The 20,512-nt window shown below is 38.2% G+C and overlaps 1 non-coding gene across 1 annotated transcript; it reads left to right on the top strand.

The window, feature by feature from the left end:
* Window positions 1-3,262: 3,262 nt before the first annotated feature.
* LOC112753359 (small nucleolar RNA R71) lies at window positions 3,263-3,368 on the top strand. The gene has a single exon (XR_003177749.1). It is a non-coding gene; the product is annotated as a small nucleolar RNA R71 (small nucleolar RNA).
* The last annotated feature ends 17,144 nt before the right edge of the window (window positions 3,369-20,512 follow it).

Here is a 20,512-nt window from a genome sequence, read left to right as displayed (position 1 = left end):
AATGTAAATGACTGAAAGTAAAGGAGCTAAATGTAAATTGCAGAAAGTAATTGCAGAAAATTAAACTTGCAGGAATTTAAATGGGAATGGGGTGATTAAGCATAAATGTAAACAGCAAAATTAAAGAGAATGGAAAAGATCAGAAATGGGGGATTCATTGGGCTTAGGAGATGCTGCATTCTCCGAATCAAATTCATTCTCATATCTTCCTCAATCAATGCATTCATTGATCTCTTGGCAATCTTAGGTGATTGAATCCCAATTCCTTGGCAATCCAATCTCTCTAAGCTTGAACAATTTCCCAATTCCTTGATCTAATTACTCATGGGAAGAGACGAAGTTTGGTCACTGATTATACCATACACTTTCATAGATCAAAGTATTGGTAGGATTACATGTCACTATATCCATCCAACCCCCAACCTAATCCGATGTGAGAAAATATTTCTAGCATGATTTCCTCATTCCTCTTCCAAGGTTTACAGGAAATCCAAATATGAACAATTTCTGTCCCGAGACAATTGCTCAATTGGATGAAGATTGAAAGCTTTCAAGCAAATCAAGAGAAAAGAAAGAAGAAGAATGAAAATTACAAATGATCCATTGAATCACAACAGAGCTCCCTAACCCAATGAAATGGAGTTTAGCTATTCATAGCTCTGGAATTGGAAATTGAAATTGTAAATTACATTCTTGATTCATCACTACTATTTTTCCACCCTTCAATAGGTTTTTCTTGGTTAGCAACTCCTTCATGCATTTGATATATGATGGCATCTATTGAAGGGCTTCAATGAAGGGAATGTTGATATGGATAGACTTGAATGTATCTAGGAATCTAGAATATGTCCTCTCTTTTTCACCACCCCTGAGCCTCTGAGGAAATAGTGCCTTTGGTATATATGGTTTCAGGATTTCCTTCCCCATTGATTCCTTCATTTGTGCATGGTTGACTCCTTGTTCTTTCTCTTCTAGGATCTCCTGTGGAACTCCTTGAGTATGCTCTGATGGCTTGCTAATTTCTTCCTCCAAAATTTCTTCATCTCTTAGAGTGATCGCCTTGCATTCTTCCCATCTCACATTCTTGGTCTCTTCTCTTGGGTTCTTCTCAGTATCACTTGGAAAGCTGTCAGTAGGCTTAGGAATTTGCTGAGAGAGGTATCCTACTTGAGCTTCAAGCTTCTTGATGGTATCTCCCCGATTCTTTATATTAGACCTTACTTCATTCTTGAATGCCTTGTTGTCTTGAACCTTCTTGCATAGATCTCCAAGCAAGGCCTTAATTCGGGATAGTCTATCCTCAGATGGCGATGGTAGATTGGAATTTGGAGACTGAGAATGGCTATTTTGGGCTTGATATGCAGGCTGGAAAGAGTTGTTGTGTGGGGTTTGGTATGGTATTTGATTGGATTGTTGGTAAATGGAATTATGGTAATGGTTGGAGTTTTGAGGTCTCTGGTCTTGGTTTTGGTTTTGCTGGTTTTCCCACCCAAAGTTTGGGTGGTTCTTCCAACTAGGGTGATAAACCACTATTTTATGGTTTATATTGTGTTTAATTGTGTGGTTTTATCATGATCCTTACCCACTTATTCATTAAATTAGCATGCATTTAGATTTCCTTCCTGAATTTATTACATGTTTGAAAACTGTTTCCTAGAGACTTTAATTATTTATTTTTAATTCTCCTTTATTCCATTCTATGTCGTGATCTGTGTGTTGAGTGTTTCAGACTTTACAGGGCATAAATGAGTTGGAGATTGGAAATGAAGCTAGCAAAAATGGAAGTGACGCGGTCGCATGGCACACGCAGCCACGCGGATTGGAAAAGCTAAAGCGACGCGGTAGCGTGGACGACGCGAACGCGTGCAAGGAAAAACGCGAATGACGCGTCCGCATGGATGACGCGATCGCGTGACATGTGTGATCTGCATAATCTGCAGAATTCGTTGGAGGCGATTTTGGACCTTATTTCGACCTAGTTTTCGGCCCGGAACAGCGGACTAGAGCCAGAGAATATGCAGAAACAAAAGGACAGCATTCATTCTATACAGTAGACAGTTTTAGATCTAGTTTTACTCCCTTAGGTTTTTCTCTCTATGTTTTGAGAATTTTAATTTTCAATTGGTCTTAGCATTGGAACATTGAGAAGAGTTATTTCCTCATCAAGACTTCATCATCCTAGTTCGTTCTCTTAACTTGGTTTTATTCTTCCATGTTCTTTGCTTTGTTCAATTTTGTCATTTGGATACTTTCATGATTATTTAATACAAGGGTTATTTCTTCCATTTAAATTTATTTTCCATTCCAATAATCATGTCTTCTTTTAATTCCCTTTCATGTGTTATGGATTTATTATTTACAATGAGTGAGTAGTTCCCTCACTTGATGGGGAGTTGATTGAAAGGAACTCTTGAGTTGGAAGGATTGAAAGAAAAATTGTAATTGGGTTAACTATTGGATTGTTATCTAATCACTAACACCAATCCCTTTGAACTAAGTGGGTTGCAATTTGTGAACAGATCTAGCATTCCAACTTGTTTGACTTTCCTTTACCTAGTAAAGGATAACCAAACAGAACAACCATTAATTATAAATTAATCTTAAAATCACTCCATCAACAGTAGAAATCCCAACTAATCAACTCCCAGTCAAGGCTTTTATTCATATTAATTAAATTTCCTCAATTTAATTTCCAATTTACTTAACTCAACTTCTTGGAACATCTGATTAATAAAATAGCACACTTTCTGCAACTCGTTGGGAGACGACCTGGGACTTAAAACTCCCAGTAATTTTTAATTTAAACTCTCTGTGACATATTTCTAAATTGATAGGCAGATTTTTGGTTAGTTAACCATTTTTGAGTGTAGATCATAGGCTTGTCTTGATGAGTTTCCAACTTAATTGGCTTGCTCCCAATCACCTCCTTCCTCTACATTGAACTCTTCTTGAGCTGGTGGTTGAGTATTGACTGCTGCAACTTGATTCCTCTCTATCTACTTGGTGAGGTCAGCCAATTGCTTAGTGATTAGCTTGTTTTGAGCTAGCAATGCATCCATGTGATTCAGCTCCATCACCCCTCTATTGGTGCTTCTATCAGAGGCATAGAAGTATTCATTGTTGGCTATAGTTTCTATGACATCTGTGGCCTCATCAATTGTCTTCTTTTTATTAAGAGAGCCTCTTGAAGAGTGATCTAGAGCCTTCTTTGATTCTTGTGACAATCCTTCATAGAAAATATGCAGCTATACCCATTCATTGAACATGTCCGGAGGGCACTTTCATGTCAATTCCTTGTATCTCTCCCATGCTTCATAGAGAGTTTCACCATCTTATTGTCTGAATGTTTGTACCTCAGCCCTCAATCTGTTAACTCTTTGAGGAGGGTAAAATCTTACCAAGAACTTATTCACCACATCTTCCCAAGTTGTCAAACTCTCCTTTGGAAAAGACTCTAGCCACTTTGATGCTTTATCCCTGAGAGAAAAGGGAAACAAAAGCAATCTGTAAGTGTCAGGATGAACACCATTGGACTTCACAATATCACATATTCTCAAAAATGTGGTTAGATATTGATTGGGATCTTCTTGGGCACTTCCTCTAAATAAGCAATTGTTTTGAACAAGGGTGATGATCTGTGCCTTTAACTCAAAGTTATTAGCATGAATGGTTGATTTTAGGATGCTACTCCCACAATTCCCAGGGTTTAGGTTGATGTAAGAGCCTAGAACTCTTCTCTCCTGCCCAACATGGTTGCCTGTACCTTCTCCAGCATGATTATGAACTTCTTCCTCCATTGTAACGTCCAGATCTTCTTCCAACTCTTCTTCACCAACTATGCCTTTACCTCTTACTTCCCTCCTTAGTCTAAGGAAGGTCCTCTTTGGTTCACTATCAAAAGAAGCTGATGCTCCTCCTCTTCTACCTAACATACACTAAACAACAAGCAAATAGCAAGTGGAGAAGTAACTTTTGTTGAGAGTTATGGTTAGAGTGGTTAGTGCAATTGATCAAACAGTTAGTGGATTAGTGTGCTAGAAAGTAAATGATCAAAGAAAAATAACTTAAATTGCAGAACAAAGCAGTAAATACTAAAATTAAAACTGATCAAAAGAAAAGAGAAGTGTTCAATCTAGTTATCCTCTAATTTAATCATTTTCAATCCAAAATCAATCACCGGCAACGGTGCCATAAACTTGATGCACGAAAATCTGTATCGCTACAAATTTCCTTCGGCAAGTATACCGAATTATCGTCAAGTAAAAACTCATAATAGAGTGAGGTCGAATCCTACAGGGATTGATTGGTTGAGCAACTTTAATTAGAGGATTGTTCTAGTTGAACTAAACAGATTTGAATTAGGAATTACAGAAAGTAAAATGGCGAAAAACGTAAATTGCAAGAAATGTAAATGACTGAATGTAAAAGAGCTAAATGTAAATTGTAGAAAGTAATTGTAGGAAATTAAACTTGCAGAAATTTAAATGGGAATGGGGTGATTGAGCATAAATGTAAATAGCAGAATTAAAGAGAATGGAAAAGATCAGAAATGGGTGATTCATTGGGCTTAGGAGATGCTGCATTCTCCGGATCAAATTCATTCTCATCTCTTCCTCAATCAATGCATTCATTGATCTCTTGGCAATCTTAGGTGATTGAATCCTAATTCCTTGGCAATCCAATCTCTCTAGGCTTGAAAAATTACACAATTCCTTAATCTAATTGCTCATGGGAAGAGATGAAGTTTGGTCACTGATTATACCACACACTTTCATAGATCAAAGTATTGGTAGGATTACATGTCACTATATCCATCCAACCCCCAACCTAATCCGATGTGAGAAAGCATTTCTAGCATGATTTCCTCATTCCTCTTCTAAGGTTTAGAAGAAATCCAAGTATAAACAATTTCTCTTCCGAGACAATTGCTCAATTGGATGAAGATCAAAAGCTTTCAAGTAAATCAAGAGAAAAGAAAGAAGAAGAAGAATTAAAACTACAATTGATCCATTGAATCACAAAAAAGCTCCCTAACCCAATGAAATGGGGTTTATCTGTTCATAGCTTTGGAATTGGAAATTAAAATTGTAAATTGCATTCTGAAAGTAAAATTGAATTGCAAAAAGTAATACAAGAAGTGTTTGCAATCCTGGATCCCCCAGGTGCCAATCTCCCTTTCTAACTTAAATTCTATCCTATTTATACACTCTCTTCATTCAGTCTTAAAGTCTTGAATATGGGCTTTGGTCCTTGTTGAAGCTAGTTGAAAGTGGCTTTGAGTGATGTTGACATGGGCTTAAGCTAACCAATGTTCATGAGCTTGCATGGGTGCCACTGGAAATAGGTCAGCATGGATCGTTAGCAACTAACGTTGGTGGTCACTAACTTTGGTCATCATTCCCCTTAAAGCATTGAGGAACGTTAGAGGCAACGTTAGTGCACCAACGTTACTGCCAACGTTGGACTTGTCACGCGTACGTGTCGCCCACACGTACGCGTCAAACTGGATTTTTGCCATTTTGCGCATGCGTGTGACTTGCCATTTTTCCATGGTCACGCGTACGTGTCATATCAAAAATTTCCAACTCTTTCATCGCATACGTTGGTGAGCAACGTTGGAGGCAGTGTTAGCACACCAATGTTGGCCTTGTCACGCGTACGCGTCACCCATGCGTACGCGTGGATTGTTAATTTCCCATGCTCACGCGTACGCGTCGGCCACACGTGCGCGTCACAGCCAAATTTTTTAATCTCAAAAATGAAATTTGATCGCAGACGTTGGGGGTAACATTGGTTCACCAATGTTCCCTCCAACGTTGCACACTTGTACGTATGCACACTGCCTTGTGCGTGTGCACACTTGCAATTTTTCTTCTTGTGCGTACACACACAACGCTGTGCATCGCACACAAGGCAATTCTTTCAATTCCAGTTTTGAGATTAGTCAAGAACATTGGGGGTAACGTTGGTTCACCAATGTTCCCTCCAACATTGGCACCCCTTTCTCTTCAAACGTTGCCAGCAACATTGGTGAGCCAGCTTTGGCCACCAACATTGCACTTTAGCTCTTTGAAACGTTGGTGGCAACATTGGTGAGCTAACTTTGGCCACCAACGTTGCCTTCTCTGCTTCTTTCTCACCATTCCTCTGCTTCTCTTCACCTATCATCAACCAAACAAATGCATCAAAACTTTGCCATAATCACAAGATTTTTGCACCATTCATATCATCAAGTAAATCTAGCATAAATCTCATGAAAATATATCAATTTAACCATGTTTGATTGAATCAAGACTTGCATGAAATTCTCATCCAATTACTTACTTATTTCTCAAGAAAGTGTATGAAACCTAATGAAAACTAATGAAAAAGGCTTGTGAAACAAGTCTAGATGCCCTGGCATCACGCGTACGCATGGGCGACGTGCACGCATGGTCGTGTGTAGCTGAGACTGGCACGCATAAGCTGATGCACTCGCGTGGTAGTGCGAAACCCCACTGACACGTACGCATGACCGACATGTACGCGTGGCTTGAAGAGCTCATATGACGTGCACACGTGACCGACGCGCACGCATGGCTCCCAGCACGTGATTCATTAATGAAATCATGGGTGGCGATTTCTGCAAGGCTCCAGGCCCAAATCCAACTTGCTTCTACATGGAAAAGACACAAGGATTGATGGAGGAGGAGATGACTCACTCATACACACCACGCATATAATTTTAGCTAGTTTTTTGTTCTTGTTTTCTAGAGAGTGAGAAACCCTTACCCCTCTCTAGATTTAGTTTGTTTTGATCTTCCGTTATTGAATTTCTGAATTGGTCTTGTTAATTCTAGTTTCAATTACTTAATTTTAGTTCTCTAGTTATAATTTTGTTTAGATCTTGTGTTAGAATTGTGTTTTCTTGTTATTTTTCCTTTCTCTTCTTATTTTATGAACTTTGTTGATTTTGAATCTCTATTAGTGCATTGATGTTTTTCATGATTGATAGTGTTAATTGAGTTGTTTTCTATTGATAATTGTTAGTGGGTACTTGTAATTTCCAATTAATTTTGCAATCTAAATATGTCTTTAGTTAGTGCCTACCATGTGTTTGATGAAATGTTTCCTTTGATTATAGAGTAGTTTTCTATACTCTTGGCCTAGGCTAAGGAAATTAGGTGACCTTGAGTCATTGAGTCTAATTGAATTGGTGATTTGAGAACCCTTAGTGGTCAAATTGATACCCACTGACACTAATCTACTACTAAGCTCATTAGTAGGTGGATTAGTACTTATGAGTTAAGATTGACCAAGCCATTTGACATACTTAACTTGTAGAAGTAGACTTAATGGGCTTGGTTACTCATAATTGTCATTATATGGTTATTAGATAAGGATGGTGACCCGAATTCCTATGCCAAGCCAAGAGTCCCTTTTTATAATTCATATTTAAACCTAAAAATCCCAATTGCTTGATTCTTGTTATAGTTAGCTTAGTTGTTTACTTAGTTCTAGAGTAGAAATAGATTTATATGTTCCCTTGCTAGATTGCATTTACTTATACCTTGCTTTAATTGCTTTGATTTTGTTTCTTACACTTTAAGATTCTTGCATGCTGAGCTTTAGTAGTTTAAATTCTTGTTTATGACCCCAACCCCGGAATTCTAACCAATATTGATGCACATGTTTGCCCATTCTCTTGAGGACGACCCGAGACTAATACTCTCGGTTACTTTTTATTGGGGTTGAATTTGTGACAACCATATCAAAATTTGACCAAGAGAACTATTTGTTGGTTTAGGACTATACTATGACATGATTTTCTATTGCTAAAATTCTAGACTGACAATAGTTCTTCCATCAAATTTTTGGCACCGTTGCCGGGGAATGGTTGTAATGTGTGCTTTGATATTGGTTATGTGAATATGTGAATATTGTAGATAGTTTACTTGCTTTCATTAGTTTGTTTTTAGTTTAGATTTCATTTCATGCATGAGCTATGACTTCTAAGTTGAATGACTCGGTCTCAACCGCATTCTAGCTTAGTCGAGTTTGATCCCAAAATTGAAAGAACCTTACTTTATACTCGGCAAGCTAGGCGGTAGTTGGATTACACGGCTAGTGCTTCAGCCTCTCTTGATGAACCTTCCGGAACACAAGACAAAACCGAGAGTGATCTAGAGTCCACATTCAGCAAAGGAACTTTCTATTCCTCTGTTGGCACTACTGATACATCCTTGCATAATACAGGAGAAAACCACATGGCGGAGCCATGTAGGACTAACTTGCACAAGAAAGGAGCACCGGATCTCATTCTTTAACCGTTGCAAGCTAGGTATCCAAATCTTGATCCAAATTTTGAGCTGAAGATTAGTCTGATTAACTTGTTGCCTAAGTACCATGGACTACCGGGCCAAGACCCCATTAGGCACTTGAGATACTTTCAAGTATCTTGTTCTACAGCTCGAAGGCATGGTGCTGATGAGATTGCCATCATGGTTTTTGCTTTCCCTTTCTCTCTTGAGGGACAAGCAAAAGAATGGTTCTACTCCTAACCTGATGAAGTGGTGATTGAATGGGACTTATTAAGAAGAGAATTCTTAGATAAGTTCTTTCCTCCAGAGAAGACTGACTATATCCAGAAGGAAATTTCTGGTATAATTGATAAACCTCTATTTCATGGTTTATCTTGTGCTCATTTGAGTAGTTTTTATCAACTCTTTACCCACTTATTCATACTATTTGCATGGTTTTACATTTGCCTTCCTAATTATGTGCTTTGATTGAAAACATGCTTCTTTGAACTTATAATTTCTAATATTAATCCTCTCTTATCACCATTAGATGCCTTGATATGTGTGTTAAGTGATTTCAGAGATTACAGGGCAGGAATGGCTCAGAGGATGGAAAGGAAGCATACAAAAGTGGAAGGAAAACAAGAAGTTGGAGAAATTGCTAAGCTGTCCAGCCTGACCTCTTCGCACTCAAACGGCTATAACTTTAGCTGCAGAGGTCCAAACGATGCGGTTCTAGTTGTGTTGGAAAGCTAACGTCCGGGGCTTCGATTTGATATATAAGATGCCATAGTTTCTCTGACGCTAAGTGACGCGACTGCGTGCTCCATGCGGACGCGTCGCAGTGACGGAAATTCAGCATGTTTGAATTCGCAACCAGCGAATTCTGGGTTGTTTCTGACCCAGTTCTCGGCCCAGAAAATACAGATTAGAGGCTATAAAGTCGAAGAATGCATCCATTCATAATGATGCTCTCATATTCACAATTTTAGGAGTAGATGTAGTTTTTAGAGAGAGAGGTTCTCTCCTCTCTCTTAGGATTAGGATTTAGGATTTCTCTTAGTTTTAGGAGTGGCTCTCAATCCCAGGTTCTTTATTTTTATTTATTTTCCCAATTTAATTTATGAACTCTTTCATGTTACATATAATTTTCTTAATTAATGTTATTTGAGGTATTTCAGATTTAAGATTGCTTTGCTCTGTTTAAAGATTGCTTTCAATTTAATTTAGATATTTTTTCTCCCTTTTGGCTTTGGTCAAGTGATTGGTAACACTTGAGTTATCAAACTCAGCAAGTGATTGAAATTGGCAGATTCTGCTTGAGCTAGGATTGCTCTAAGGCTAGTCTCTCCACAGGAGTTGACTAGGATTTGAGAATCAAGCCAATCAGTCCACTCAACCTTCCTTTGCTTTGTAAAGGCTGACTAAGTGGGATTAAAACCCAATTCTCTTCACACCTGATAAGGATAACTAGGATAGGACCTCCAATTTCTCATACCTTGCCAAGAGTTTATTTTATAGTTATTTATTTATTTTATTCTTCTTATGTAACATACTGCTCCCTAATTTCTAAAACCCCTAATTTACAAACTCGTAAACAATAATAAGAACATACCTCCCTGCAATTCCTTGAGAAGACGACCCGAGGTTTAAATACTCGGTTATCAATTTTAAAAGGGGTTTGTTACTTGTGACAACCAAAACGTTTGTATGAAAGGACTTTTGAAGGTTTAGAAACTATACTTGCAACGAGGATTTATCCGCAAATTTCTAGACCACGCAAAAGTTTCTCTCATCAAAATGGCACCGTTGCCGGGGAATTGCAAACGTGTGCCTTATTATTGGTTATTGTAAATATTTGCTTTTTACTTGCTTATTTGTTTTTATTTTTATTTTTATTTTTTGCTTTTTCGTAAATTAAGAGGTTATTGGTTTTTATTTAATTATAAAAAAAAATTTTCAAAAAATTTTTTTCTCGGTGTTCATCTTGATCTTCAAGTTGTTCTTCATATTCATCTTGACCTTCAAGTTGTTCTTAGTTGTTTTCTTCGTTTTGATCTAAAAATTTTTAAGTTTGTTGTCATTTTATTGTTTTTCTCTTTCCTTATTAAATTTAAAAATTCAAAATTTAAAAAAAAAAATCAAATTTCAAAATTCAAATTTAAAAATTTTCAAAATTCAATTTTAAAAATTTTTTCAAATTTCAAATCTCAAAATTCAAATTTCAAACTTTCAAATTTCAAATTTCAAATTTCAAAATTTAATTTTCAAATTCAAAATTTAAATAACCTTTTAATTTAAATTTGTTTTTATTTTTAATTTTTATTTGCTACTATGAACTCTCACCCCTTTGGCTATGAGTCTGGTTACAATAATGTTGCAGGAAGAGGAAATTACAACGAGAACAGGCATCAAGGTTGGAACAATCAAAGATGGGAGGAGCCACAAGGATTTGATCAACCCTCATGGCAACAACCACCTCCAATGGACTATCAACAACCACCACTATATGCCTATAAACCCTCTCCTCAACATGACTTTGGACCACCATACTCACAAGCCCCTTACCACCAAACACCACCATATGACCCTAACCCGTATCCACCATACCAACCACCCTATGAACCAAATGAACCTTCCTATCCACCCCAAACCTCCATGGAGAAAGCACTTGCCGATCTAAACTCTACTATACAAGCTCTCTTCGCCCAAATCGGACCACCAAATACCTTCAACATTCAACCCTCAAGCTCTAGTGCACTTCCTTGTCAACCACAGAATGATCTCTCCATCCCATCACCACCATCCATGGAAGAGCACCCACATCCATCAATCCAAGAGCAACATGATCTCAATGATGCTATTGACATGGAACAAGAGAGAAGGGATCATCTTCGCGAATCCATACTTCATAAGGAGCTAGAGGAGGCCCTAATGGTGAAGGTAGTAAAAACCCTTGAAGTCGAAGGAGTGATTGAAGAATTAGTGAAGGAAGAATCAAGGGATCCTCTCAAGGAAGCGGCGGATCGATTTCATGCAACTCTATATCAACTAAATCAAGCGATAAGTCAATTAGGTTCCCGACGCTCGGACACTCAAAGTGCTCCCATGGCTTCATATGGGCAATCTAATGAAGAACGTAGCATGAAGGAGATATTAGAAACTCCAGTGGACAGTACGGAGCATGACTTTGTACTGGAACAGGTGGAGGAAGCTGTAATTATTGAAGAAGAAGAAGTGGTTGTAGACTTAGGAGATGCTGAATCTCCATGGGAAAGTCAGGACATAGAATCTCCTTCCAAGACGATTGCATTTGATGTTAAGGAGGGTGTACAACCTCCAAGGCATATCACAGTTGAAGACTTGGAAGAGGTTGATCAAGAGATGGAGATTCAAGAAGAAGAAGCACAACCTCCCATGCCCTTGGAAAGCAATGAAGAGGAGATTGAATTGGAAGAAAGCTACCAAGAGGAAGAGGTTGAAATTGAAGAAGCTTGCAAAGAGGTGGTAATTATCATAGAAGAGCACAAGGGAGTGGAGCTTGCAATTTCATTAAAAATACCTCCCCCTAAGTTGCCATCATCCTTCACAACATTCAAGTGGGTAAAATTTATATCCCTTAGCTTTCTAATTCCACTTGAATATGGGCTACTGGAGACGGATGGTCAACTTAGAGCTCTTTGTAACATTAAGAGTAAGAGGAAGATGGCCAGTGGTAAGAATTGTCCTGCAAGGTTCATCATGGTTGGAAGCTTTAAGTTTAAACGCAAAGGTTGGTGTAAAGCTCAACTGAATAGGTCTAGGAAGCTGTTTGGTAGCTGCAGTGAGAATTAAAATTACTTATCACCCAGTTGGAAAAATACAGATCCCGACAAGGATGGGTGTAAAAGCAAGATTTGGGATCCTGGAATCTGCTCTGACACTTGTTACTCCGGGAGCCTAAGAATCTGTTTGAAGCTTCTTAAGGGCTTTACATGCTTAGTTTAGGACCCCGGAGGCTACTGGAGATGCAAACATTGGTGGAGATTTCTGGATGAGTTCAAGCACAAGCCACCATAACAGGGAGCTCACCAAATGTCCAACTTAAGGACTTTAACTAAAAGTGCTAGGTGGGAGACAACCCACCATGGTATGATTGTTCCTTTTTCAATTTTAATGTTATTTAGTTTTGTTTGTTTTTGAATTTTATTTTATTTTATTGAACCTGGAATCATGCATAGCATTCACATTAAGCATTGCATTATGCATTTTACAAAAAAAAAAAAAAAAAAAAACGCACGCGACGCGATAGCGTCGCTGACGCGTCCGCGTCACTAGTGCGTTGGGGAGAAAAGAATTGAACAGAGAGTCACGCGAAAGCGTGGCTGGAGGCGCACCTTTAGCATAATTTGACCCCACGCGACCGCGTCATGTGGGAACTTTGGCCTCCCACGCGGCCGCGTGCCATAAAAATCGACGTAACAAGGGTGTATGGCCGAAAGTTGAGCTGGAATTGGGCTGGACTCGTGCTGGAAGCCCAAGCCCTTCGACGCGAACACGTGCCCCACGCGGCTGCGTCATTTTCCAAAAATGGCCATCCACGCGATCGCGTCACCCACGCGATCGCGTCACCCAAAATTTGGCAAAATAAGATTTTGAACAGAGAGTTATGCGAGTGCGAGGCTGCCCTCGCGCCAGTAGCATAAAACGTGTCACGTGACCGCGTGACCGACGCGACCGCGTCGATTAACTTAAAAGCGCAAGTCACGCGACCGCGTGCCCCACACGTCCGCGTCGCTTGCGCCGCACAGCTCAACCTAAATTGCCAAAATATCTTATCTTTCTCTTCCCCAAATCCTATTTTCTCTTTTCCCTCCTTATTTCTTCCTTACTTCTTCTTCCCTTCTTTCCCTTCTCATTCTTCTTATTTTTCTTTTTTATTTTAGTTTAATTTACTTGCATACTTTCATTCATTACATTATTTTCATTGGTGTTAGAAATTTATTTGGGTCATTATTTCTATATTTCACTTGTGGATTATTAGAGGAATTATTTGACAACTATATATTACTTTTTAAAGGATTGCTTGCATGTTCAATTTAATACTTTCAAATAGCTTATTTACCATGCATGCTATGTGTTTGTGAAAACGCCCGTATGGCATTGTACACTATTTTTAAGATTTCTTTTAATCTACTACTATAAATGCTTATTTTTCACAAAATCCTTTTTATATTTTATTAATTAAATATAATTGTTATTACAAACATGTTGTTAGTTTGAAAGAATTGGTAATCTAACTTGGACATTGAATGCTTGATCTATGCTACTCATGCCTTTGCCAGCATGCCAATAAACACCTTGCATTCACTTGTCATCATATGCACTAGCTATTTTCCATTGATGACTTTTCACATGTACTCATGAGCATGTGTTAACGTCATTCTTCTTTATTGTGCATTGATTACCACCTTTCTCGCTCTCTTCCTTGCTCTAACCCTTAGCTTTAAAAGTCACTTTCTTTTTCCTTTTTCAGGATGGCCACCAAGAAGGGTAAAGAGAAAGCTACTCCCAAACAACCGGCAAGAAAAGGAACAAAATCTCAGCATGCACCGAGGATGGTGCAATCTTTAAGTGTGGGGAGGTCGATACCGATCTCCGTGGGTTAGCACCTTCCTATCTCAAACACCAATGTTTTATTATTTTCTTGTTAGTTGTTGCATTTGCATATTTAATTGCATGTTTATTTGATTTTATGCATTTAGTCACTACTTGGTTGAAGTAATATTTTCTTTTTCAAGAAATTTTTATAGTATTTCACTAATTTAAATTGAAAATTTTTTGTTAAAACTTGTTTGAAGTTGTATTTGGAACATGGTTTTTGAGCTAAAAAACACACAACCTGTGAGATTTGAGCTTATTTATATGGTTACATTATTTAACCATAAATATTTTATTCTTGTGTGTTTACTTCTCTATGATTGTAATCTATATTTTGTTCCAATCTATATGTCCATTATTTAGTGTATTTACTTGCTTGCATATGATTGAGGCCATTGTTTGATTTTAGCTCACTTATCCCAAATAAGCCTACCCTTTAAATCACCCTTATCAGCCACTTTGAGCCTTTTTAATCCCCATTTATTCTGTATTTTACCACATCACTAGCCTTAAAGCAGAAAAACAATTAAATATCCCAATTGAATCTTTGGTTAGCTTAAGATAGGGATTGTGTAACAATTAAGTGTGGGGAAACTGTGGGAACATGGGTTAATAAGGGAATGTATCATGTTTTTAATTTATTTGAATATTGGGAATTTGGGAACCTACTCATGAAAAACCAAAATAGAAAAATAATAGAGAATCCATGTGCATTGATAAGTTATGTTTGCTTTTATGATTCAAAAAAAAATAAAAAAATAAAAAAATAAAAAATATAAAAATATAAAAAAAAAAGAGAAAAAAGAAAAAAATGTATATAATATAAATAAATAAGGGGACAAAATTACCCCAATATTAAGTTTAATAAAAGATCAATGCACATGTGATAAAGATTAAAGAAAATTTGGTACATGAGTATGGGAATTATACAAAAGTGGGAATTATGGGTAGCTAGGCATGAATTTAAAAGTATATAGAGTATATGTATATTAGGTGAGAGCTTAGGTTAATTAAAGATTCATATTATAGCTCACTTGGCCATACATATATCCTTACCTTTACCTCAGCCCCATTACAACCTTGAAAAGACCTCATGATGTTTGCATTGGTACATTAAATATTTGTTGATTGGTTAGATGAAGAACAAGGTTTAGAAATCATGATTAGAGAAGAGTAGAGTGATTGACCCTAGAGTGATATACACTACCAGTAAGGGTTCAGTGCTTAATTCTATGTTCCCTGCTTTCATGAGCTATCTTCTTACAAGTTTACTTGTATCTTATTGTATAATTTGAATTAGTGAAATCTGATTTATGTTTGTCTTGGAGAACTTATTTTCTTTTAACCAAGTAGGTAGAAACATTTTTGCATGTAGTTGCATTCATATAGGTAGGTTGCATTTCATACATTCTATCATTCCTCTTCACCTTTATAGTTTCTCTTGAGCTTAGCATGAGAACATGCTATTGTTTAAGTGTGGGGAGGTTGATAAACCTCTATTTCATGGTTTATCTTGTGCTCATTTGAGTGGTTTTTATCAACTCTTTACCCACTTATTCATACTATTTGCATGGTTTTACATTTGCCTTCCTAATTATGTGCTTTGATTGAAAACATGCTTTTTTGGACTTATAATTTCTAATATTAATCCTCTCTTATAACCATTAGATGCCTTGATATGTGTGTTAAGTGATTTCAGAGATTACAGGGCAGGAATGGCTCAGAGGATGGAAAGGAAGCATGCAAAAGTGGAAGGAATACAAGAAGCTGGAGAAATTGCTAAGCTGTCCAGCCTGACCTCTTTGCACTCAAACGGCTATAACTTTAGCTACAGAGGTCCAAATGACGCGGTTTCAGTTGCATTGAAAAGCTAACGTCCGGGGTTTTGATTTGATATATAAGATGCCATAGTTGCTCTGACGCTAGGTGACACGACCGCGTGCTCCATGTGGACGCGTCGCAGTGACAGAAATTCAGCATGTTTGAATTCGCAACCAGCGAATTCTGGGTTGTTTCTGACCCAGTTCTCGGCCCAGAAAACACAGATTAGAGGCTATAAAGTTGAGGAATGCATCCATTCATAATGATGCTCTCATATTCACAATTTTAGGAGTAGATGTAGTTTTTAGAGAGAGAGGTTCTCTCCTCTCTCTTAGGATTAGGATTTAGGATTTCTCTTAGTTTTAGGAGTGGCTCTCAATCCCAAGTTCTTTATTTTTATTTATTTTTCCAATTTAATTTATGAAATCTTCCATGTTACATATAATTTTCTTAATTAATGTTATTTGAGGTATTTCAGATTTAAGATTGCTTTGCTCTGTTTAAAGATTGCTTTCAATTTAATTTAGATATTTTTTTCTCCCTTTTGGCTTTGGTCAAGTGATTGAAATTGGCAGATTCTGCTTGAGCTAGGATTGCTCTAAGGCTAGTCTCTCCACAGGAGTTGACTAGGACTTGAGAATCAAGCCAATCAGTCCACTCAACCTTCCGTTGCTTAGTAAAGGCTGACCAAGTGGGATTAAAACCCAATTCTCTTCACACCTGATAAGGATAACTAGGATAGGACCTCCAATTTCTCATACCTTGCCAAGAGTTTATTTTATAGTTATTTATTTATTTTATTCTTCTTATGCAACATACTGCTCCCTAATTTCTAAAACCCCTAATTTACAAACTCATAACCAATAATAAGAACATACCTCCCTGCAATTCCTTGAGAAGACGACCCGAGGTTTAAATACTCGGTTATCAGTTTTAAAAGGGGTTTGTTACTTGTGACAACCAAAACGTTTGTATGAAAGGACTTTTGAAGGTTTAGAAACTATACTTGCAACGAGGATTTATCCGCAAATTTCTAGGCCACGCAAAAGTTCCTCTCATCAGTAATACAAAGAGACCAAGAGACACTCAATGAATATTGGACTCAATTTAAGATGTTATTAGAATCTTGTCTACATCATGGGTTAGATACTCATTTTCTCATTAGCTATTTTACTGGAGGTCTTTGTGCACCGGATAAGAGATTGCTCTCCGCCTCTAGTGGTGGTTCTCTTTCTTAGAATAGGACGGTGGCGGAAGCATAGAGTTTGATCAATGATGTCGCCGAAGCTACTCAACATGTGAGAGTGAGGAACAATTCTCCCAAGAGTGTAGTGGAAGCACCGTCTTCCGACTTGGCTTTGACTAAAGTGCTTGGGGAATGACCACTCTCATCAAAGAGATTCATCAAGGACAAAAGGCATCTCAATCAATCCAAGCCATCCAAGCCCCACCTCAAATCCTCCAACTTGAAGGGCCTCCTAGAGTGTGTGGTTTATGCTCTAGTACCTCACATTACACCGACCAATGCCATCAAGTCCAAGAGGATTACACTCTTGCGGTAGCCAACAACTACAACAACTGGCAACCCTATCAATCTCAAGGTCAAAGTAATTACTCCCATGGTAATAGCTCTAATCAAGGGTGGAAGGACAATGCTCAAGGAAACAACCACAATCAAAGATGGAACCAAGGCAACTCATCTTCTCAATACCACAACAATACCTACCAAGCCAACCAAAACCACCCTAACCAACCATATCAACACTCACAACAAAACTAAAACCACAACCATAGATACCAACCACCTCACCAAAGACAACAAACCAATCAACCTTCTTCCCCTTCCACAAACTAAAATGAAGATGCCTTCCGTTCAATCTACCAAAAAAAGAGAGACTTCGGGCTATGATAGAGAAAAACAAAGAGAACACTAGGAACTAATTGTCCTCTATAGCCGAGATTCTCGCAAGGTTGGCCCTACCTCCTACCAACAATACCAATACCAACCAAGCTTCTAGCTCATCTAGCCTTCCTTCCCAACCTATCCCACACCCAAAGAGTAGCATCAATGCAATTACCTTAAGGAGTGGTACAACGCTTGAGAAAGTTGAACCCAAGCCTATCAAGTTGGCGGAGGATGTTCCTAATATAGAAGTTGGTGAAACAACAGAGATAGATAAAGATAAAAAGGAGGAAGAAGTTGTAAGGGAAGAAGAAGAACAACTGAGGGCCAAGGAACTGAAGTGGAAGAACAACTTAGAGGAACAAATTCCTATACCTTTTCCTACGATAGCTAAGAAGGCCAAGAAGCATGAGGAGCTTGATCCCAACATAGTGCAAATCTTCAAGAATGTGGAGGTAACTATTCCACTCTTTGATGTCATACATCAAGTCCCAAAATATGCTAAGTTCTTTAAAGATGTGTGCACTCACAAAGGGAAGATTGGTAGACTAGGGATGAATCTATTAGGAAATTCTATTTCTTTTGTGATGGATGATTTCCCTGAAAAATATAGTGATCCCAATCCTTGTTGGTGACTTGTATGATTGGTGAGATTCAACTTAAGGATTGCATGTGCGACCTAGGGTCGTGTTTGAGCATTATGCCACTCTCGATTTATGAGAAGTTGAACCTTGCACCGTTGAGGCGATCCAGAGCTAGGTTTGTGCTTGAGGACAAGAGCATAATTTCGGTTGTGGATATTGCTGAGAATGTATTTGTGAGAATTCAGAACTTAATCTTTCTGGTGGATTTCCATATCCTAGAGACACCTCCCATTGATTCGGATAGGCCATCCTCCATCTTACTTGGGAGGCCATTCTTGAAGACATCCCGGTTTAAATTAGATGCATTTCGGGGAATTACTCATTTGAAGCCAAAGGAAAGGTGGTGAAGTTCAAATTGGAGGAAACATTGAGGCAACCTCTAGAAGTACGTTCAATTTTAGGTTGTGACATTGTTAAAGATGATGTAATTGAAGATCACTTTGGGAGTGATGATGAGATAGGTGTCAATAGAGACTTGGGTAAAAGAGGACTTAGCAAAGAAAAGGGAAAGGATCCACAACTTCCACATTCTCACAGAAACAAGGCACCCAATCATGGTTCAATTGACAAGTGAAAGCATCTCCCCTTGAAGAACACTCTTACCAAGGCCAACAAGAAGGACAAGATGGATATCCTTGAGGATGTTCCAAAGAGGTGATCGCAAGCTCATGACCCTCCAACTTAAGGACGTTAAAGAAAAGTGCTAGGTGGGAGACACCCCCACCATGGTATGATCCTCCTTGTACATAATTTCTTGCATGTAGTTTTAGAGTCTTTGTTTGATTTTGTGATTTTGTTTGAGTGTGCTTGATTTTGCTTGATTTTGTTGAGTTTGTTAGAGTCTTCATGAGGATTTCATGGATCTTGGTTTGGTTAAACTAGCAATTTTGAAGAAAATGCTTGATCTTGAGTATTGCATGAAATTTTAAGTGTTTTTAAAATATCTAGCTTCAATGAATGCTAAGATTGTGTTATAATTGCCTTTCCTCATGTTTAAAAAAAACAATGGGCATTCCTCACGCAGGCGTGGATGACGTATACGTGTCAAATTCATTGCTGCAACTCCTGGTATAAAAACAAGAGAGTTGTGCCGGTGCTGTGCAAATTTCATGTGCGGAGCACAATTGCTCCCCACGCGTAGGCATGGGAGATGTTTACGCAACAGTCACTCTTTTCACCATCCACGCGTGTGTGTCGCTGAGACGTACGCGTCGTATGTGCTGCAGCAGCTCCCTGGTACAAAAACCAGAGAGTTGCGGGGTCCTGTGCGGCCTTTGTGCGCAATGTACGACTTGGCCCCACTCGTATGTGATGCCAAGGCATCTTAGTCTAGTTTCAGGGCCAACGTCCCAGCCTTGTTTGGCAAATTTTGACCCAACGTTTGAGCTCAAATGTTGAACTCCAACGTAAACTCCAACGTCAACCCAATCTCAATACAAAAAGGCACCCAGGAAGAGTATAAACGTTAACTTTTAAACGTCCTCATCAACGTATCTAAAGGCCACTCCCAACTAGCTTCAACAAAGGCAAATAGGCCCAGTCCAAGTACTTGGAGACTAAATGAATAAAGTGTATAAATAGCTTAGAGTTTAAGTTAGAAGGGGGCTTACACACGGAGTACTGTAACTCTGCCCAATTTTACTTTCTTTGCAAGCCTTAGTTTACTTTGAATGTACTTTTTCATTTCAATTTCCATTCCCAGAGCTATGAACAACTAAACCCCTATTCATTGGGTTAGGGAGCTCTCTTGTAATTCAATAGATCAATAAAAGTTTTTATTCTTCTTCTTCTTTCTTTTCTGTTAATTTTGCTAGAAAGCTTTCGATCTTAATTCAATTGAATAGTTGGCTCGACGGAGAAGCTGTCCATATTTGGGTTTCCTTTGAGCCTCGAGAGAGGGATGAGGAAATCATGCTAGAAATGCTTTCTCATGTTGGACTGGATTGGGGTTTGGATGGATATAGTGACATGTAATCCAACCAATACTTTGATCTAAAAAAACATGTGGTATAATCAGTCACCATACTTCATCTCTTCCCATGAATAATTAAATCAAGACATTGGGAAATTGTTCAAGCTTAGAGAGATTGGTGAGCCAAGACATTGGAATCCAATCACTTAAGATTGCCAAGAAAATCAATGAGTATCTTGATTGAGGAAAAGATGAAAATGAACTTGATCCGGAGAATGTAACATCTCCTAAGCCCAATGAAATCCCCCTCTCT

The sequence above is a fragment of the Arachis hypogaea genome, chromosome 15, assembly GCF_003086295.3.
Source record: "Arachis hypogaea cultivar Tifrunner chromosome 15, arahy.Tifrunner.gnm2.J5K5, whole genome shotgun sequence".
In the NCBI taxonomy this organism is placed as follows: Eukaryota; Viridiplantae; Streptophyta; class Magnoliopsida; order Fabales; family Fabaceae; genus Arachis; species Arachis hypogaea.
Note: the sequence above shows the minus strand (reverse complement) of the source record. Positions and strands in the feature narration are given on the sequence as shown.